The sequence below is a fragment of the Diabrotica undecimpunctata genome, chromosome 2 (assembly GCF_040954645.1).
Source record: "Diabrotica undecimpunctata isolate CICGRU chromosome 2, icDiaUnde3, whole genome shotgun sequence".
Classification (NCBI taxonomy): domain Eukaryota; kingdom Metazoa; phylum Arthropoda; class Insecta; order Coleoptera; family Chrysomelidae; genus Diabrotica; species Diabrotica undecimpunctata.
Genome location: NC_092804.1, coordinates 176,620,582 through 176,644,421, shown reverse-complemented (window position 1 = coordinate 176,644,421; position 23,840 = coordinate 176,620,582). Strand labels below are relative to the sequence as shown.

The following is a 23,840-nucleotide window of genomic DNA, read 5'->3' as shown; positions in this document are numbered from 1 at the left end:
CTTAGAGTGTTGATCTGAGACAGACCTGTTCCATGGTTAAGTGTTGGTTAGTCACTTCCCGCTACCTATACATAAGTATAAAAGAGAAAAAAATGTATTTATAAAAATTAACTACAAATAATGAGATGCAATCTTTCTAAAATACAAATATGTGTGAAGTTGCGCAGAATATACAGCATTATTTCATCAGCACAGTTAAGGGTTAAGACTGCCTCGTAGCTGTAACTATTCCAATTATTAAAAATTCTGTTTATTAAAAAATTTTGATAAACAGGATTTAAATAATTCTTTTTCAGTTTATAAATATGCCCTCTTAGTTTATTAAGGCCGCTTTTAATACAAAATTTTTATTTAAATTAAATCAATTAATTTATTTAATTAACTTAACATGAAAATAAAAACAGCTGTTCATTTGGCATTTAATTTGGCACTAGTAATTCTTATAATCTTCTCTTGAGCAAAATTTAAACAATGAAGTTTAATCACAAATACACTTTCTTATTAAAAAACTTACAAATCCTAAAAACTCACGTTGTTAATGTCTGATACGCCTAAGATTGATTTTCTCCACTCCGGATATAAAACTGTTTATTTCAACAATTCTTCTGATTAAAATTCGTGCACAAACTACAACTCATCCCTTTTATACAATTCTTTAATTGCGAAGATAAAAGAAAAACTTTGAAGAGCTTTCCCAAGCATTTATTTGTGCAGAACTTCCATTCTGCCAATCGAGTTTCAACGCGGAACTGCAAAATTCCGTTTAAACTTACCGACGAGATTACGTGAATATAAAATGAGTTTTAGGGGCAACAAAGGGAATGGAAAGGTATATACACCACTTTGTACGACTCGAAATAAAGAAAAGTCTTGTAACTATAAAGGACTTAAAGAAAAATTGTTCTTTGAGCGTTTATGATCGTTTCGAGCTTGCCCGCACTGTAAATTGGTATGAAAGTTGCTTAAGCGGTTCCTTAACCATCAATATTATCATTAGATATTATACAATAACTGATATTATACAAAAAAGCTGACCGTTTGTAAATTATATTAAAATGTCGTGCAAAATATTGTGTCAAACCAAAGTAAATTTATTTTCTAGCCTCCAAAAGTTATTTACCCTTACTTACTTACTTTGTGGCTCTAAAACCCATCGTGAGTCTTGAAAGACTGTACTATCTGCCTCCATTTTTTCCGTTTCATCATCTCTAAGCCCATGGTATGGAGATCTTTAGCAATGTTCTCTCTCCATCTGGTGCGTGATCGCCTAATCCAGAAGGAGGAAGACTACTATTCTAGTTTCGGCCATCAGTCATCTGGTTCTCGTTGAATGTGACCTTTCCATCTTAACCTTTTCGCCTTAGCCTCTCTTACAACGTATTAAGAGCAATAATAATAATAACTCAGCATTACGTAACAATACAGTTTCTTGAAACATTTTAAATTTAAGAAAATTGAATTACTACAACTTGCTGATATCAAAACAACATAGAGGACGATTTAAAATCTATTGGACTTAGAGCATGTCAAGAGCAACAAGTTGCCAGAGACAGGGGTGAATTGAGAATTTTTCTGAAGAAGGCTTCGGCTGATAACGAACTGGGATGCCTCTGATGATGATGGGTCACTTTTCGCTGCCATTATCGTACAAAAAATAGGAATTTTAGGATATACTACGATAGGTATTTTAGACTTTACTTTAGATACAAAAATATCTATAACATTGGTTATAGTATAACCACAACAGGAGAATCATATATAACAAAAATAAATGTACTTTTTAATATGCAGCTATTTTATTTTCAATAATATGTCTAATGCAGAATAAATGGTCAACAATGGATTTACCTGCCTTGAATCCCGCGTATTCTGCATTATTTAAATCTTTACATCAGGTCCAAACTCGATTATAGAAGTACCTATTAGTTCCTACGCAACTCTCTCCTAAATACTCTTAACATCATTCAAAACACATCTCTTCGTATGTAGCATTAAAAGAATCAGCTACAAAAATGGGTTTAATAATAAACACAAACAGAACGAAGTATATGAAAATAAGCACGAAACCACAAATCCTACGACCGCTTGTTATAGAAAACGACGTCATCAAAGCAGTGAACTGCTTCGATGACGGTGAACATAACACTGAAAATGATACTACCGCAGAGATAAACCGCAAAATTTGCACGGCCAACAGATGCTATTTTGGGCCCAATCTCCTCCTTAAATCCACAATTGTATCAAGAAATATAAAAATAAAACTCTACAAAACAATAATACCTACGCACAGTCCTAACAAATGGTGCAAAGACTTTTAGAATACACCAGGAACCTGATATCGTAAAACATATTAAGATAGAACGTCTGAGGTGGATAGGGCATGTAATGCGGATGGAACAAAATGACCCAGCTAGAAAAAAGCTTCTTGATAGACCCATTGGTCGGAGAAGAACATGAAGACCCAGAATAAGGTTCCTTGATAACATCGATGAAGACATGAGAAATATGGGAATGCGTGCTTGGCTTAGAAAGGCGATGAATGGGGACGACTGCAGAGAAATTCTTGAGGAGGCCAAGACCCATGCAGGGTTGTAAAGTCAGAATGATGATGACGATGATGTAAATTATATAATTTGATATAAAATGTGTAAAAATTTTGTCTTCTGTACCTCCGTTTTCTGTTATGACACTTCCAAGATACGTAAAGTTTTCCACATTTTCAATCTGGATATTGTCGATAGTAAATAGCGTGTTGTTCCTTGCATTTATTCTCATGGACTTGGTTTTACTAATATTGATTTTCAAACCTATTTTATTGGCTTCAGTGGAAAGTGTTTCCAATTGGTAAGCCAGATCTTGGAACCTTTGACCTTTGACTGAGACAGATATCGTCCGCCTATTCTAGATCGCTTAGGCGTGTGGTTAACGTCCATTGTATCCCTCTTGTGTTGGAGTCTAGTTTGGAGAAAACATTGTCTATATATTAACAGCACAAAAACTTTTAAAATTTTAGCTAGTATTGTAAACATTGTTTTTAATTCCCGTATCAATAACCATTAGTCGTCTAGTTTACATTCGTTTTCTATTCTATTTATTCTTCTTCAGGTTCCTTCTCCTATCGGAGGTTGGAAATCATCATCGCTATTTTAATTTTATTGGCCGCGCTTCTGAATAATTCTAATGAGCTGCAACCGAACCATTTTCTCAAATTTCTTAGCCAGGATATTTTGCGTCGTCCTGGGTTTCCCTCTTCCCTCTAATTCTATTTATAATTACTTTCAAATCTTCAATACTATATGACTATCATAAGGAAAACAGACAAATAAGGGACAAATTTTCTACAGAATATTAATATTTATAGCTAATAAAAGATAATAGGGTGGAAAACCCTTCTAAAACTAGTAAATTCAACGAAATATGAAACTTACTTTCCAAAGGATCGTTAAAATGTTCTCTGCCCGAATTTCATAACCCTGTTAAAACTCTATTACTCTGTGCTGAGATTGTTTCATCCTCATAATGGTTCGTATAGTTTACAAACATTTAATAAACATGTCAGAGACTGCAGAACATTTTCGCTAACTATCCGAAATAATATGATTTATACTTAGTGATTATCTTTGCACATTGCCGTGCTTATGTAAAGTTATAGCCAACAGAAACACTTTGATTTCCCTTGGATTTACGATTCACTGAACTGGCAGGAAACATATAATACGATTTGGATAAATTGTCAAAAAGGAATGTTAGATTTTGTAACGTTGGTAAGATATGGTTGAATGCTCAATATCATCTGCGTATAGTAAACTCTGTAATTTTGCATAGTAGCAAGTTACTGTACACAATTATTGTATTTGAGGCTCTTTATAATTATGTCCAATATTATAACGAGCTTTAACCCTCTCTCTGTTGTTTTCCTTCATGGTACAATGAATACACAAGGTATGATACATAATGTTCCAAAATCGGTTTGCTTTCGCGCATGACGTAGTCAAGATCGCTTATTCCCGCAACATTTGAATGTAGTTGTATAGGAAAGACTTTTAATTTTAAGTTTTTTTATATAATTTGGCTAATTTAATTATAGTAATTATAAAGAGATGATAAAATTATATTATTATAATATTTATCCTTTATAAAACATAGAAATCCTTTATAAGACAAGTTTTAATTATCTTTTATTATACGTAGGTACAGGTTAATTAACTTATACTCCAGAGTTCGATATTTTAGATGTTTAAAAAGATACAGAAAAGTGGTAATGGAGGTACACAAAATTTGTACGTATATATACCTACTGAACTAAACACAAAATCAAAATAAATAATGACAAAGTCAACTTTATTTATATCGAATGAGCTAGCTGGCCATCGAATATGAGTGTAGTGAGGGCACACAATATTGCACAACATTTAAAATGACATTTTTGTAATATTCACACATAAAATTATCTTGGTATTGTTTATAATAATGATAACATTGTATATTTTAATAATGATAACATGATTTAACAAAGAAAAATATGTTATTTTGGAAGATGCTAAATTGATTTCCTCCGAAACAGTTCTTATTGCAAATTGCATAGCAGGCTGAGGCTAATTTCTTACTTAACAAATCGATATGAGAAAACCATTAAGGTTTCATGACTAATAATTAATAAAAATAAAGATTTAGACTTACGTCGTTGACCTAGAAGTAGTAAGAAGCTGCTCAACATACTTTTTGGACTTTCTGTGTTCGCCTCCTTGTACGCGTTTCTTTTGGTTGGTTAAAAGGGTAGCCGATGTTGATTTAGGCAAATAAAGACTAGGTACTGCCTCAGGTTTGAGTTTTAGACCCTTTTTAGAAACGTAATTTAAAAGTTCCTGTTGTAGATTTCTTTGGTAATCTTCAGTTTTAAAATGGGTATAACAAATTCTTGCAGTATTACAATTAAAATTATCCTATCTACAACAAGATATAATCCACAGTTTTCTGGTCACGCTATCTTTAGGAAATGTATGAAACCTAAAGATTTTATCTTCATTGTCACTATTGCAACAAGCAATTGCACAGCGTACTTTGAAAAAGGTACAAAATCAGATATACAATGGCAAATAACTACTATATACTATATACTATACAGTATAAATAAATAGTAACTAAACACCATTTGTATAAAGACACATAAGCATATATCAAAATTATTTTTCTATTATAAAATAGATGACTCAGTCAGTATTAAGATACTTTAAAATATATTTATTATCTCTTAACTTGCAATTTGCAATAGTCACCATTGATAACCGATATTATTGTTGAACTTTTGTTTTTATACAAGCTTTCTGTCTTGCCGGTGTAAAGTCGTCTGAAGTCGATATTTATTGTGTTTTGCGTTTGAACTAATTTGTGTCTTATTTTCATATTATTATATTGTTTGATAAGTAAATTTTGCATATAATAATCGGTAGGTTATAGTAATGTGTATATTTTTTATTTTACTAAATTTCATTATAACTCATCTAAAAAACCATATTGAATTGTAAAACAGATTTTTCTCTATTGTACTTTATTTTGTTTTTATTTCAGTAAAACTGCTTGGAAGTGAGTGACAGTGAATCAGAATAAGCAAATCTACTACTATTTACCTATTCACAGTATTTCCTCTGCAGAAAATTTTTAAATTTCAAGGGATTTGCATACAAAAAGAGTACTTATATTATTACTATATGTATGAAAACAAAAATAAATATTTTCCTGAATCTCTAAGAGAAGTAAAGGTTTTACGCTACTGAAAATATATTTTTTATTCAATTATAACCGAAACAAAACATTTAAAAAAAATTAGATCACTTTTTAACCATAATTTCAAAATTAATGTGTACGTTAAGCTGTAATAATGGGTTCGAGGTGGTTCAGACGATCTTAACTACGTCACACTCCTGGGCCAGCTGTCAAATGTCATGCGCAATATCATACCTTGTGTATTCATTGTACCATGGTTTTCCTTTATTTATTTTGAATTCATTGGATATTTGGCCTCCCACTTGTACTTTTTCTTTGACTGTCTTGTATGTATTTTCTATAGTTCTGATTAACGTTTCAGGTACTTCTGATTCTTCCAGGCGTTTCCATATTTTTTTCGTGTCAATCGAATCAAAAGCTGCATTTAGGTCAATAAAGGTCAAGTATAATTCTTTTTCTTCTTTTATGTTTCTTTCTATTAAACTTACTAATATATATGTTGCCAATTACGTGCCTATCTGGCCCCAATGCTGCTTGTCTTTCTTCCAATTGTTGTTCAATGTACTCCCTTAACCTTTCCTCTATTATCGATGTATGTTTTTATACCGAACTTAAGCTAGGCATATTGCTCTGTCGTTTTCGCGTTGGGTTTACTTTCCTTTCCCTTTCCTCCTAAATACTTTATCATTTCTAACGCAATTTCGTCCTCCCCCTACATGCTTTTTCTATTTTTATTTCTCCTCTCTTTTATTTTTCCCCTCTTGTTATTTTTGGCATGCCTTCCACTACTTCGTTTTTCAAATGTAATGAAGTTTGCTTGTCACATAAAAGGATATTCGTTTACTGTATTGCTGTAAAAATTATTTTAATAAATATTAAATTTTAACCTTATCGTGTTTTTATGTTTTTGAAATTTGTGTTTTTGTTTTTTTTTTTTTTACAAAATTGCTTCAACCACTAGGGGTTATTAGCATGGTACAATAAATTACATAAATGTTAATAATGTTACACTATATTTTGTGAACTAGTCTTGCATTTTGTAAAAAGTTTATAGTTTTGTCATTATTGAAGCCGTTTAAGCACTCTTTGGATGAAGTGGGTAATCCAGCTTGAAGTCGTTCTAGGGTGTACAAAGGGCAGTCCACTAGCACATGGTCCACTGTAGTTACACAATCACAACTGTAGCACATGGGAATTTGTTCTTTACTTAGAAGGTAATCGTGTGTTAACTTCGTATGGCCTATACGTAATCTAGAGATGCATACTTGGTCTCGTCGCTTTAATGGGAGTTTGTATACAGCTACCTCATGCTTAATGTTTTTCATGGATGTCTCAGAATTGTTCCAGTGTAGTTGCCATTCCTCGCTTATTTTGTTTTTAAAATATTGCTTCAGGTCGCTATAAACGCATTTAGTGAATAATGTTGATTGTGGATTTTCTGCTGCTTCCCTGGCCAACTGATCAGCTTTTTCGTTTCCAGTTATACCACAGTGTGACGGAACCCAAAGGAATTTAACAAATCGGTCGTTTTCTTGACATCTCATTAGTTCTGACTTTATAAGCAATAGAATGGGATGGTTTGTGTATAACTGTTTCATAGAGCTGAGAGCACTTAAAGAGTCAGTTATTATCAAAGAGTTTTGTATGTTTTTATTATTTACAAATGTTATTGCTTGCAAAATAGCAAGAAGTTCTGCGGAAAATATGGTTGATCGTAGGGAAAGTGAGAAGGAGTAGTCTTGGTGTAAAGTTGTAAAAGAAGCCCCTACCCCATTGTCGGATTTAGACGCGTCTGTAAAAATGAGGAAGTTATGAGAGCAGTTTAATTTCTCTGCTGCTTTCTTTTTAAATATACTACGTGGTGTGTCATATTTGTTATTGATAGTAAGACTTGTATCACATATAGGCTAGTACATATAGGTTAGTTACATTGTATGTCTTAGGAAAATGTATGTTTAAACTATTTTGTAATTTTGGATCCGAATATAAAACGGGGGACTTAATCTTTCTGAGGTGTTAAATGTCGATGTGAATCTGTCAGCAAACGTGTTTTTAAATGTCGGTATATGTGGATTGGCTGACAATTTAGCAGCATACACAAGGCTGAGGTAGTTTCTTCTTAGTTGAAGGGAAGGTTCACCCGATTCACAATATAAACTTTCAATTGGGCTAGTATGATGAGCTCCCAGTGCTATTCTTATTCCTGTGTTGTGTATTGGGTCTAGTAATTTAAGTATTGATGCTTTGGCTGAATTATAAGCAACTGCGCCATAATCTAGTTTAGAACGAATTAGAGTTCTGTAGACAGTTATGAGTGTTTGGAAATCAGCTCCCCATTGCTTGTGAGATATGCTTTTTAATAAATTTAGACCATTTTGAGTTGTTTGTCGAAGATGAAAAATATGATCTTTCCAGATTAACCTCTGATCTAGTTTCATTCCTAGGAAGGTAGTTGATTCAACATAAGTAATAGGTAACGAGTATAAGGTGAGATTAGGTGGTAGTATAATGTTTTTTGGGCTCTGGCTAAAGAAAATTGCTTTTGTTTTGTTTGGAGATATCTGTAGACCACATCTCTCTGACCAATTTTCTAGTTGATTGATAGCGGCTTGTATATATCTGGTAAGTGTTAGAACACTTTTCCCTCGAGAAAATATGACGAGATCATCAGCATATAAGCGTGCTTTTACTAATGAACTAAAGGATTTAGAGATATCATTAATCGCAATAAGGAACAATACTACGCTTAGTGTAGATCCTTGTGGATACCATTAATTTGTGTTGTTGGCTCTGAACAAACATTATCTACACGAACTTTAAACTCACGAAATATTAGAAAATTTTTTATAAACTTAAGGATGTTACCTTTGATTGACCATCTGGATAAGTTTTGTAATATGTCGGCTCTCCAAATTGTCATGGGTTATGTCAAAGAAAACTGCTAAACACTCTTGATTGCATCCAAATGCTTCGTGAATTTCGGATTCTATATCAACTAGATTATCTAAAGTAGACCTTGATTTCCTGAAACCACTTTGAATAGGGGTAAGAAGTTGTTTGTCTTCTAGATACCACAGTAGTCTATTGCTTACTATTTTTTCCAGAATTTTACATATCGAACATGTTAGCGAGATCGGTCGATAAGACTCCGGGTCTGATTTTCTTTTTCCCTGCTTAAGGACTGGAATAATAATTGACTGGTGCCAACTATCAGGAAACACATTTTTTGTCCAGATAAAATTGTAAATTTTTAAAAGGTATTGTTTACCTTCTTCGGGTAATGATTTTAAAAGGCAACTGGAATATTATCAGGTCCAGGACTGGTATCTTTTGTACAGTTTAATGAATATAGTAACTCGTCCATTGAGAGTTCGTCGTTAAGAGGAGAATTAGTATGATCTTCTAAATCTATATAAGTGTTCTCTAAATTTTGTTTGTGTATTATGGAATTTGTAGAGATAATGTCATTGCTGGAGTGTCTTTGATACGTATCAGCAAGTATAGCAGTTATTTGTTCTTTCGTCGAGCAAGTAAGATTGTTATGTTCTAGATAATGGATTGTATTGAAGGATTTTTTTCCATTCATTTTATTAATCATTTGCCAAACTTCGGAAATAGGAGTAGATGAATTTAAGGACGAGACATACGCTTTCCATGCTTCTTTTCTGCTTTTCTTCAATATATATCTACAGTAGGCTCGCTTTTGCTTAAATTCGAGTTGGTTTTGGAGTGTGGGGAATTTTTTAAATTTGTAAAAAGTTCTTTTTGACTCTCTGATTGCCATCTTACATTCCTGGTTCCACCAAGGGACTGGAGGATGTTTTTTTGGAAAATTTATAAAACCTACGGACAATTCTGCAGCTGTTGTTATAAGTTGAATAAAATTGGAAACTATAGAATTAATATTTGCACGGTCATTACTAGGAGGACTTAGCTCTGATATGGATCGAGATATTAAAGAAGAATATAAAGACCAGTCGGCATTCTTTAGATGCCATTTATTAGACGGAGCGGAAGAGGGAGCTGTATTGTTATTCGTTATTAATATTGGGAAGTGGTCACTTCCATGTAGATGAGATGTGACTTGCCAAGACAGTCCAGGTTGTAAAACTGGGTCACATAAAGTTAAATCAATTTCTGAACCACCACCTGTAGAGACATTAAATCTTGTAAAACTACCATCATTGAGTAAGTTGAGATTAAGTTTAGTTATAATTTGTTCGATTTTACGCCCTAAACTATCGGATTTATTTGATCCCCATAGAACATGATGTGAATTGAAGTCACCTAAAATAATTCGTGGTTGAGGAATTTGATTAAAAAGGTCTAATAGTTCGCGAGCTGAAGGATCAGTACCAGGAGGATGTATATATTGCAGATGTTTATTTTTTGAGGTCCTTTCAAAGTTATTGCTGTAGCCTCTAATTGTGTATTTAAATCAATTATTTCTGAATCATATTGGTTATATACATAAATAGCTGTCCCTCCACTAGCCTGGTTTGCATTAAGTCTATTTTTAATATATGGTGTGTAGTTTTTTAGTTTGTAAAATTTCTGCTGTTTAAAGTGTGTCTCTTGTAGACATATTATGGACGGTATGAATTTGGACATTAGTAATTTAAATTCTTCCAGACGGGTGTAAAACCCGTTCAGATTCCACTGAATTATGGACTTGAATTTTTAATTAATAGGTGTATCACTGCAATCTGTAGAGGAATAGTCATCCTGTAGTTTACAAAGTTTCTTCCTTAGTCTTGTACATCGTGTTTTCAAGTATCTTTGTGATAGCACTGGGTGAAGTTTTTTTAGGAGATCTATTAATCCTTCGATATCCTCCGTGTATGTTTTCTTCCTTCCTCTTCCTCTGCAGCTCCATGGGTATTTTCAAGTAAATCTATTATCTCTTCTTGGTTTAAACAGCTACTGTTTGACTTATTTTGGAAAAAATCAACTGTACAGTTAGTAAGATCTTCAGCTAAGTTATGATGGGTTTGGACGTCTGTTTTTGTTCTTTTGTGTTTTTTATTGGGTTCTTTAAAAGGATTTCCACCCTCCGGTTCAGGAGAATTTGTTATATCAGAAGCATTTCTTTTAGGTGTTTGAGCTTCTGTTTGAGTTTCATTTATAGTTTTATTTATTTTACCAGGTTCAGAAGCATTACTTTTAGGTGTTTGTACTTTTGTTTGAGTTTCTATTTTAGTTTCATTTATTTTACCCGGTACCGTTTCCATTGTTTTGGAGTTATCGAAAGAGGTAGAGTTTTTTGGTGTAGGTGAAGTGATGGTTTCAGTAGGTTGTGGATTACAGATTTGTTTGGTAAGTACGGGAGAATGTACTGTAGTTTGAGCTGTATTTTGTTGTGAACTAACAGTCTGGTCACATTGTGATTGAGAAATGTGTGTTGTATTGTCATCGGTGGATTGATTATTATGATTTGGGCATCGAGATGCTAAATGATCAGTTTGTTTACAAATAAAACACGTTTGTTTTTCTAGTGAGAGAAATATTCGATAGTTCGATTGATCATGGTTAATTAGTATTGAATCGGGGATATTTTCAAGATTTTTAGGGGCTATATAAGTAAAACGTCGAAAACTAATGATATGTCTAAAACTAGGATTTGATGTTCCGATCCGTAAAAAATCTATTGGTGTTATTTGATAGATTCCTATCTTTTTGAGTTCATTTTCTATTACGTTATGTGGTATAGAAGGAGATACATTAGAAATAATTAGTTTTTCGTTTGGAGTAATTAGTTTTCTAGCTTGGATACGATGTTGGTTTACTATTATTATCCCATTGTCTGTTTCCAAAAATGTTTGAACAATATTTTCCGAAGTGAAGTAGATGCATATACGATCATTAACAATTCTGGATATTGCAAGTATATTTTTGGGGTCAACTAAGTTGGCTACAGCATTCAGGTAATCCTCGATTTTTGAATTTGGAACTGTATTTACTACAATTGCTTGTTTTTTGGAAGGAAATAATATGTTGGTAGGTTCATTTAAAACTGTTGAATATAACTTTTGTGCAGTAGTATCATTTTTGGGGATTTCTTGTTGTGAAAAAACATTTGATGATGAAGCTTGGTTCATGTTGATCTACGGAACCTGAGTACGGTCCTCGCACCAATACGAAATCATTGATAATAACTCGATGTAATTAAATAAATTAAATTACTTACAGTTAATGACCAAAATATCAACAACAAATAATAATTATTGTCAATAATTTACACTTTACTACACTTTTAGCTTTCAATGTTTTTAAACAAAACCACAAAAACTAGGTGCGATTAAGGTAATTAGGTGTTGCTTCGTTGAACGCTCGAAGTCGAATCTTGTGTTTTTGTTCATTATTCATTCTATTCCTTTTAATTTTCCAAAGTTTTTTAAAGGTACCTAATATATTATTTTACTCTCCTGTAATAATTGCTCAAGGGGTATACTCGTATAACAAATTGCCATATAATCAGAAGCAATGCAAAGCAAAGATTGGACTTTTACTGATTTTTTACCTTTTCTGCATTTGAATTGTTCCATTATATGAAACAAAGCCAGGTTCTAATTATAATTTAATATTTCCCAATATAACTAATCGTGTGACGCCAATGGACATTGCGGTTAAGTTAAATCCAGTTAAGCCACAATACGTGATAAAGCATTTTGGTGAGTGGTGTGCAGAAGTGCCGATAAACATGTTCGTTTCAAATTAGTTTTGGGCTCCATACTCGTTGTCTTTGTTCGACGGTAGACACTTAAATAATAATTAAAGTTACGACGTCATTAAAACGTCATTGTCACTTCATATCAAAATGGAATTAGGTTAATATCGATCATAAAAACAGGCTACGGTGTGGAGATTGTTGTCGATGTGTCTGATGCTTTAATATTAAATGAGATTATATAAATGATATGGAAATTATGTATAACCGTAATAAAAAAGTAGCTAGAAATTAGACTAGTAAAGAAAAAGTCGGTCAGGATAGCATAGCGGGACAGACGGACGAATCGCATTCACTGTAAATGATTTATTGGTAGATGGTTCTGATCCTGACCAGAAAACAAAAAGGCTAACGTAATAGTATAAAATTCTAATAATCTGCTACTTAGACTAGAATGCGCTAGTGTATGGATGAGCAGTACGGAGATGGGAGCTCGCGGTTCGGTATTACTCACTACATGGATCCCTACCAGAAGAACGAGTACGCTTAAAAACCGGAATATATAGAAAATAAAAAGTATGAGGATGAAAAATTAATGAGGAGAAAACTTCGCATATAACAAGAAGATGCTCAACGACAAAGATGCGGGAAAAGAGAATCAAGAAACACAAATCAATCAATCAATCAATATTCTTTATTTTATTTGACTTTTACAAGTATTAAAATGTATCAAATACAATCTATAATCAGTAAAAACTATAAGTACATAAAAACAGTTAACATAAAAACATATAAATTATACACAAAAACATACAAATTGTTAAAAAGATGCCTGCAAGTATTCCTCTAACGAATAGAAAGTGTTAACCAGAAGTAAGTCCTTAACTGTTCTCTTAAATACATAAATATTTGACTCTTTAACTCCTTACCCACAACGGTTAAGTGACCAACAGGGATCACCAAATCATTTCTGTAACGAAAATTGTAGCCACTCATTAAGGAAACATCATTTCTGCAAATAAAATTGCATCGATGTGACTTTACATAAACAACACCACTGAAAATATACAGCGAAATTACAGTTAAAATATTTAATTGTTTAAAAACTGGTCTACAGGAATCCAAGCGCCTTCTAAATATAATAAATAGTGGTGGTTAGATTGACCACATATCTGTTACAGTGTACCGTTTTTGAGACGTCTGCGATTACGGGTTAAAGTTAGGGTTTTGGTAAATATATTTAACTTTTTATTTTCAAATGAAAATACTTGTACTAAAAATAAAATAATTGTGGGAAACATTTTAATTTGTTTATGTACGGTTTCCAACCACTTATAAACTTTTTATCAAACATAATTAAATTGTTGTGTTTAGGATCTTTGTAAGCGGTTATATTTTACCACTCAAGCACAACAGTTAGAAAGTTTCTGTCATATTGATCTAAACTCAGTATATTGCATTTCAAACGTGTAGTTTCAAGTGACCATCATGCCTAGACGTAAGTTGTATATTGATGAATTAATTGCAAGTGTGCATAAATACTTTATCATGGAAAGAGACAACGGTGGACCTTTAAAGTCATTAATATGTGTGAAATCATGATCATTTCCGTATCAAACAATTATCTTTACCCTCACTTAAGAACCGTCGTGATATGCCAGGAGCTATATTTATAAATAAGATCATACATGGATTTATTGATTGTCCAAACCTGTTAAGCCAGAATTACTTTAATGTTCCCCATCATCAAGCTCTTCGTTACCACAATGTTTTCAATATTCCTTTCCACAGAACAACCTATAGTATTCACAACCTATTGGATAGATATATGGGGCTATTAAATGTTCTTGATTTTGATATTTTCAATGTAACTTTAACTCAGTTAAAAAGACCTCTTGCTTTGTGATATGTACATTGGGATTGTTGAATTTTGTTCTTGTTATATTTTGTTTGTTTTTTTTAGTATGTAAGATTTTTAGTCTTATTTTTTTATATTGATATGATTGTTTTTAACTTTTTAATATTGATTTTATATTATAAGTAATTTCAAGTTTTGTATTCTAACTGTGATATTGTATATTGTAATTTAAACTGTTAATGGGGTTATCCCGTGTATTAAAGAAATAAATAAAATACATAAATGTATAATATAATATAATAAACTTGATGACGTCAAATTTTATAATATAATCCGTGATCGGAGTAGTAGTTACTTTCTGTCACTTGCTGTTGAGTGGAGTACATTTTCGACTTATTTCGTATTCTTTAAATGATGACGCACGGGTAAAGAACCATAGACTCAACTGTAACTGCGTTCTCGATATTTTTCAGCGACAAACTTTAAACTCTTGATAATCCCTCTTGATAAACATTTTCGTACGGGCGAAAATTATACGAAAGAAATCTAATACTATATAGTAGTAACAATTTTCCTCCGACCATCATTGATATCTTCTTCTTCTACTTCTTGGAGATCTTTCGATATGTTTAATTTTGAAGCTGCCTCTGGTTAATTTCCTGGGAGGTAGATTGCCAACTATCCCTCCATCTTTTAGGTGGTCTTCCGGGAGGTCTTAAACCGGGCGGGTTGTTTTCTAGGGCAATTTTTAGGAGTCTATTCTCATCCATTCGTCTTACATGACTGTACCACATCCTTTTACGCTGCCTTCTCCATCTTACAATATCTTGAATTTTGCACTGCTCTCTAACGTTTGTATTTCTCACCCTATCTCTTCTTGTTTTGCCCACTATTGTTCTTAGGGTTTTCATCTCGGCAACCCTTAGCATCTGTTTCGTTTTGGTGGTAGCTTCGCGCACTTCTATGCCATATGTCATGATCGGTCGTATGCAAGTCTTGTAGATTCTAATTTTACTATCTGTGCGCATATACGGATTTGACCAGACTATCTCCCGCAGACATCCCGACAATGCGGATGCTTTGTTGATCTGACTCCTTAGATCCTTTACTAGGTCGTGTCTGCTTGATATATCTATGTCCAGATATCTGAATTGCATCACCTGTTCTATGGGGTTGTTCTCAACCACTAACTTACATCTGAGCGGATCTTTTGCTATTGTCATACATTTAGTTTTGTTGGTACAAATGGTCATATTTAGTTGGCGGCTTATTTGAAAGAACTAAAAGAGCTGTCTCTGAAGATCATCTTCTGATTCGGCAATAATTGCTGCATCATCTGCGTAACACACCATACCAATTCTTTTGTTGCCCATTCTGTATCCGAGATTGAGAGATGTTACTTTGTTTATAATTTTGCCCATGAGTAGGTTAAACAAGAAGGGGCTTAAACTGTCGCCTTGTCTAATTCCTCCCGGTGTTAGAATATTTTCAGTGAATTGGTCTCCTGCTCTAACTTTGGTTACATTGTTGTTATTTAGGTTATGGACTATCTTTGTTATGTTGGTCGGCGTTTTATTTTCTATTAATATATTTAGAATGTCTCCCAGGCGAACCTTGTCAAACGCCTTCGTCAGATCAATGAAGCAAATATATGCTGGCATGCCGAACTCTATAGCTTTTTCTTTTATTTGTTTTATTATGAATACTGCATCTGTTATAGACTGCCCTCTTGTAAAACATTGTTGTTCTTCATCATTGATATCAAACCTCAGATTCAATTTAAAGAATAAATTGTAATTTTAGTACCTGAAGAAGGTGCTAAAAGTTATATCTCAAGACACCTAATTTTCACTCCATATTTCAAAAGATTGTTTTCAATCCCCTTTATAAAATAATAGGATGACCTGGTATATATGAACATATCTTATGTTGCTTCCCCGTAGATGGTTAGAGTTATAAAAGCTACGTCCCATTATCCAAACAAAATCCTCCAAACATCCTTTCTTTCCATTACTCCAAATTCCAAGTACTTTCCATTGTCCAGTGACCTATAAATTCTACTTGATTAGGTCCTGAGTATAGTTCACAGTGACCGAGTCCCTAATAAGATCTACGATGAGATCGGTCGATGCTCATAGCTTTGGGATATATTTAACTCTTTTTATTTTCTGAAGACTCTGTGGGGGCTTTAGTTAATTTAAATTGATCTGCCTCGAGAGAATCATTTACTAATATACGGGCATTATTAGGAAATAATGCCGGTGACGGATCGAGTAGGTGTTCATATCCGGTGGAGAAATTGGCAGATGGGACAAATAAGAGGAAATGTATTGATGTGAGTGAAATGTGGTATAATGGGAATATTTCAGATCAAATTGCGTTGCGCTTATTGTTTTACTGGTTGTCATATTTCCAATTTAGCAACTAAAACTAGAATTTAATAAATTTAATTAAATGTATTGCTTTTATTTGTGTATGTTAATTATTGATTAGTATATTTGTCCTCATTTAATCAATTAGTATTCTAGTACACCTACTACAAATATTTTGTATCTCTTAATTCGGTAGATGACTTGTTTAAAATCTATACCTGTCAATGTTAAACGCAGAAATAAAGTTAAATCTGTCCTTGAAAAACTGCCAAAGGTGCACTCCCATTATTGCCGTGCAACAACGAGTAAACGTTGTTTAGTTATTTAGTTATTTAGTAGCAACTTTTCAATCATATAAAAAAGTGTATGACGTTTACAAAAAATATGAACCACAACCCGCTGTTTTATATAATGTTCTCTTAAATTAAATGAAAAACACAAAAATTGATGTGTATCATCCAAGGAAGGACCAGTGTGATTTATGTTTTTCGCACAAACTGGACAATGTAAAGCAAGAAGATTATAAATTACACGTTAACCAAAAAGATCACGCTAAAAAGGAAAAAAATGGAAGATAAAGACGGTCAAACTTGTCCCTGTCGTTCCAGCAAGCATGATATACTTTAAACAGAAACTGGCATTCCATAACTTCACCATCTATAATTTAACAAATGATAAGTAGACTTAGGCAAATATGCAAATTGTATATTTTGCATATAATGCATAAAAAATGCAAAAATATCCAATTTTGCATATTTTTATAAAAGTGAGCATAAAGTGCATATAATTTGAAAATTTGGTGTTAACTCTATATTTTTATATTCAATCTTACAGATAGCATAAAAATGCCAATATTTAATTTTGTTTTAGTATTGAAATTCTTGAAATAGAAACAAACTGGATTGCAGCAGCTAGAGATAGAGAGAACTGGAGACGTTTGGAGGAGGCCTATATCCAACAATGGATGTGAAAATGGGGCTGGATGATGAAGATGATTGAAATTCTTGGTATAGTAACTAATAAAAGACAGCGGCTTATAGTTTTGTCACGTTTTGTTCTGGAATTAAGGGTTTGTGTTTGCCAGTTTATGTCTCTAGGTAAAAATTTTTATTTTGACGGTCAGTTTTACTTGGTTTTACTTTTGTTGTAGAATCGGAGGCGTAAACAACGTGTATTTCTAATTGTGAATAATTTTTGTGCTTTGAAAATGCCGAAAATAAGCAATGTTTCAACTTGGATAAAATCTTACAAAGAGCTATCTATGGATATGGATAAAGTTTATTGCTCATGTTGTGGCAAAACCGTAAGTACATACGTATTATTTTTTATTTTATTTTAAAAATTTACACGGTGGTACAAACAAAAATTTTAAAATTGGAAATTATTTTTAAGAAAAGTACCGACACAAGGCTAGTTCGCAATAAATCGATGTATTTTTTTTTTTTTCAAGCATTTTTTAAACTCCTTGCAATAAAAAATAGGATACGTATTTAAAATTCAAAGTATTCAATAGTCTACTAAAAGGTCGCTAACATTTTTTTTCTAACAATAGCATAGTTTGCTTTAATTCTACTAAAAACAAAAACATATCATATATTGGACTTAATTAATTAAGTGCTTGTAATTTATGCTCACAGTATTTTTTCTTTAAATGTAAACAGAAAAGACCAAGAGCCTCTTGTGAATATTTGGGAGTCTTCCTTCTTGCACAGTCATTTCTTGACATTTTCAAGATTGTTATGCAAAAATGGTTCATTTTTAGTTTATTTCTACAATCTTAGATTTAAAAAATGGGTACAACTATAGAATATTTATATTCTTTTTAGATTTCATCTGAAAAAAAATTTCAAATAGATCAGCATATCAGAACCGCGAAACATTTAGCTAAAAAAGTAAAAACCACATCCGGTAAAAATTATCAACCTTCAGTTGAATCACAAAATACAAGAATGTATGGGTCAAGAGAACATAGTTAGAGCAATAAAATCACAAAGAATTAGATGGTATGGGTATATAATGAGAAGAGAGAAGAGCAAGCCGTTAAGAGTTATACCGGAATGGATACCACCAGATAGAAGAACCAAATGCAGACTAAACTGACATAGAGACAAGTGCAAGAAGACTTACCAAGTATGGAAATTAGAAATATAGAAGAACAATTAATGAGAGAGAAGAATGAAGAAAAGTACACCAGAAACTGTAAAACCAGACCCAGAATGTGATGATACCCCACACAAAAAAGATCTTTAAGTGAAAGCAGCTTTAGCTTCTTCGGGAGCGTATAATATATTCCGAAATTAAGTATGATTTATCTATTCGTACAGAAAAAAAGTGGGAGATGCATGTGTGGATAATCTGGGAGCTCTAAGGTATTCTGGAGATTTTATTTAAACTAAACTTTGGCGAGGAGTGGTAGTTTCTACCAGTTCGCAAAAATAATGGCCATTTGCCCATTACAGAAGACAAATTTAATCACCTACAGTCTCTTAAGACCGTTATTCACCCAGACTATCATGATGACTCGTTGAAACACTATTTTTTTTTTAATATGGAAAATACTTGTGTTTATTTTATTTTATACAAGAATGCCTATGTTACATGTTTGTTTTATTTCTTTTAAAAATAAACATTTTATTTTTCTTCTGTCATATTGTTTTTGTGTATAAAAAAGGGAGTAAGAAAGATGAAAATATGCTACCAAAACCTCGTAAGTCCTGAAATTGACCTTTCAGTAGACGCAGCTTGTCTAGGAGACCATCTAGTTGACCGGTTGGAGTCAGTGATGGTCCATTCTAAAGACAATCGAGTTTCTCCGGCTCTGTACCTTCTTTTGATAGGTACATTTATCTTATCGACTGTATCTCATTGCATTGTTGATGCTCGAACTGTAAGTTTGTTGGATGGAAGCGATACAGAATAGGAAATTGAGGAATTAGATGATGAGAAAGATAATAAAACAAAATGGGTTAAGCATATTGCCTCTAAGAACGTCAGAATTCGGCGTGAAAATATTGTTCTGCAGCTTCCGGGTTCAAAACAATGTGTCAGACAGAAAACCGATATTTTACATATCTGAAACGATCTTTTTGATTCTGATATGTTGCAAATAATTGTTGATGGAAGCAATACAAAAGTAAAAGTTCAGTCGCCATCGAGATATATACCTAACAAATATTAATGAAATTCGTGCCCTTTTGTAGTGCCCAGGTGTAAGAAAAACAAGTCACCTTAATACAACAGACTTCTGGAAAACGGACGGCACTGGTATAGAGGTTTTCCGACTGACAATGAACATTACAAGATTCAGAAATTTACTAAAGTACATACGAACTAACGATATCAATACACGGCATGATAGAGTTAGTTTGGATAAATTAGCGCCAATAAGAGATCTTATTACCAAGTGGAACGAAAATCAGAAAAAATGTTTCTCTTATTGGCAATACGTAATCGCAGATGAAAAGTTTGATGGTTTTAGAGGACGGTGCTCGTTCCGCCAGTACATACCAAGCAAACCCAATAGATACGGTATAAAAATATTTGCACTGTCTGATGCGAAGTTATTTTATACCAGTAATATGGAAGTATATGTTGGCAAAAACCAAGTGGGTAGTCCATACTATCTAGACACTAGTACCAAGGCAGTGGCGGAACGGGCCTGTCAACGGGATCTCTACCGATCTAAGAAAAATGTTACCACCGACAATTAGTATACCTGTATTGATCTTGGTATAAGCTTGAAGGAAAATGGTTTAACTCTCTTAGAAACAATAAAAGTAAATAGAATAGAAATTCCTGCATATGTCCCTAACAATCAAGGACGACCTATTGGCTCTAGTACATTTTGGTTTGGTTCAAGAGGAACATTAGTATCATATAAATAAAAAAAAACAAAAACGTTTTGTTATATTTCGCCATGCACCATGGGGACGACGTTGATTCTGAAAATTAAGTGTCCTTGTAGAAATAATATGAATTAGGAAAGTTTGTAGGTATTTCTGATTTTATGTGGGGAGTGGTATGCAAATTTCTGATTGGCCGATAATTTGGAAAGTGGTGATATGGGTGTGTATAATGAGAGGTTGGATGGATGAATAGATGAGATGAGAGAGGTAGTTAGTTCCAGTTTCTTAAAGTGAATGGTTGGTTTTCGAGTTGGTCTCCAAGGGTAGTAAGTGATAAAGAATAAGTTGTGAGTTGATGAAGTAAGTGTGTCCGACGATAGTTGATCTGGTACAAATCTGTAAGTAAACTTTTCCTACTTGTATTCTACGTATCGCTGTTTATTTCGGAACGAGAGATTAAGTTTGGCGAGAGGAAAAGAGGCTGGCATTATTGGAAATGTACGTGCATTCGAAGGAGAGCATTGAAGACACTAAATTGCAATATCTTGTTTAATATTGCAAATTACATAGGAGGCTGCGGAGAACTGATAGTTAATTTTGCATAGAACGAGGAATTGGACAACTCAAGGCAGAGGAAGCGTTTCAACGGGAGAAACATTCATAATATATTCAATTTGAGAATTTTGGGTCAAATAATATTATATCATATTAGTAACGTGTGAATAAGTTGTCGATAGTCGAAGGAGATCAAATTTGTTCTGAGAGGGGACACGGAGCTGTGGAGAGAATTGGATAATTTATACAAATTTTTCTTGGTACAATCTATAGGTATATCAAAATTGCATTAGGAAGGACACTGAATATTATTTGATTTGTTTATGTAGAATAATAAGCTGGATTTTAGATTGTAATTGTATTATATTATCCATGCGTTATTGAAGGTTCACGTACGTAGAACGAATTTTGTTTGATAAACATTGTATGCTAATAAGTTTTGGAGGTATTTTAATCAGTTTATTTTATTACATTATTTTCATATCATATTATGTTGTTTTATTCCGTTATTCTTTGGACCTAACCCATCAGCTGTAAAGTATAGATATTGAAGCACGAGTAAAACCTGAGATAACAAAATTGAAAGGTGTAATGTTTTATATATATTTTTTGTAAAGTTTTAAAATTAAAATTCTTGATATCACATTAATATATATATATATATATATATATATATATATATATATATATATGTGTGTGTGTGTGTGTGTGTGTGTGAGCGTGATCTGATGTCAATGACATCAGAAAATAAATAAAAAGGAATGACAAATTCTGCAGATAAATTTGGATAAAATAAACGACGTTGGTTAAATAATTGAATAAATTATTAGTAAAAATAAGAAAAAGCATGTATTTTATATATTATAGAATAAAATGAGGTGAAATTAGAGTAATCGTATGCTCAGATGGGTGAAAAAAATTGATCGGCTTGTATATTTTTATTATTTTAAAAGTCTTCGAATATTTTATGTATTATTAGTTTCTGTTTAATAGATAAAAAGTATTGTGATTGACCTATTCTTAAAAAAAACAACAAAAAAATTCAAAACTTACTCGAGTAAACTTGTCCAGATTAAAAAAAGTTGTTGTGGAACCCTTCTCCCCCACTATCCACTGCGGTACACAATAAATCAATGAAATTTCTCACACACAATAAAAACTTCAATTCTACCTATCCACACAGATAAAATCCAACAGAATCCACCTCATTAGACGTTTAATGATACGCTCGGTGGTTGCACCGGGACGATCGTCGGAAAACTGGCGTCGCGACGCTCGGAGAGCTTTGCGTCGGCGATCATCGGATGGAGATCGACCCTTAGCTGGGCCATCAAGGGACCAGGGTTGAACGAGGGACGAGAGAGGTATCTTCTCTTCTCTTCAGCTCTGCTTCCCCCCACGCTCCGCTGTCGAACGGGGGGCAATAAGAGGACGATGATGGGACGCCGTTTGGAACATGAGACATCCTTGAAGATACTTGTTACGCCTAAACGGCGCGCTGGGTTAGAGTACTTTACCGCGAACAACGACACCTTAAGGGCTCACTCTAAGAATGGCACTTTTACTAGCAAACTAAAAACGTTGGCTAAATATTTTTCAACAACACTAAAAGTTAAGCGAAAAACCGCTGAAAACCTTGTCTTTTTAAATGAACTTTTTCATCAACAAGATTTTTTTAACAAAAAAAGGTTTATAACTTGTTTCTTTGCTATAAGAAATTTGTTATTTCTTTTAGTCTAAGATGCCACTGCAGATTCGCTACGTTCATAACGTAAATAATAAAACTCACATTTTTACATACATTTAAAATTAGGGGAATACATTGATAATATAATCGGGTGCCAGCTAAAAAGTGGCGGCAAATATTTTTAATTCAATTAATAGAAAACAATTTTTGAGCAAACATTTTTATTTCCTTTATTTATTTTTTTATATTAAAATACGCTGCTCATTACGTATAACCATATTTTATATCAAATTAAAGCTAATTTTTTTCGTAATATGTAGACGTAGCCCGATATTGGGCAGAAAAACTGTAGTCGGATCCAGACACGAAAAAGTAAAGTAGGTTTTCTTAATATGATGATATAAGTTTGTGTTTCTGAATTTACTGAACACGAAAAATTTAGTAGACGTAACTGGAATGACACCGATTAAATATTTTAGATTGTTTGTGACAGACTATTTTATAACACAAATTTGTGATTTGAGTAACAGTTACGCCAATAATCTATTTTTATCTGAAAGAACATGCTTTAAATCCAGGATAACTAACTGAAACAGTTAACTTCTTAAGATTTGTTACTGTTCATAGGCTTACTGTTTTTTTTTATTTATTTACGCTTTAACGAAAAGGGTTATTAGTGACCTAAAAAATATAATACAGGTAAAGTTAGAAAAAATTACAATAATTGATACAGTCCTGAGTCTTTAAGATAACTTATTGTGATTTTAATGTTTAATGTAATGACGACACAGACCAACTTTGGTCTGTGTCATCTTAACTGACAAAAACCACGTGTTAAAAACCGAGCAGAGAGACATGTAGCTCCTCAAGTATTAAATTTTATCCATTGTCATCGACCTAGAGTCAACATATAATTTAATTTTGGAAAGATGTAAACGCATATATGGATGTCATAGCCACAAATTCATTGTTAGCTTCAAATACATAAAGCACTGAAGATGATCTGATTAGATCGAAAACGTTATGCTGCTACTGTATAAATTTTGACGACACTTGTAAAAGTTTTAACTATATGTTTTTATATACCTAAATACAATGGTGAAGTGTTTTAACTTCTGTATGTTTTTTTAAA

The 23,840-nt window shown here is 32.9% G+C and overlaps 1 protein-coding gene across 1 annotated transcript in view; it reads right to left on the bottom strand.

Annotated features, from left to right (window-relative positions):
• tow (target of wingless repressor) overlaps window positions 1–22,247 on the bottom strand; it is a 552,940-nt gene extending 530,693 nt beyond the window's left edge. Inside the window, exon 1 of the mRNA XM_072524100.1 lies at window positions 22,075–22,247. The gene's annotated coding sequence lies outside the window, so the exon portion shown is untranslated. The remainder of the gene's footprint in view (window positions 1–22,074) is intronic.
• Window positions 22,248–23,840: the final 1,593 nt, after the last annotated feature.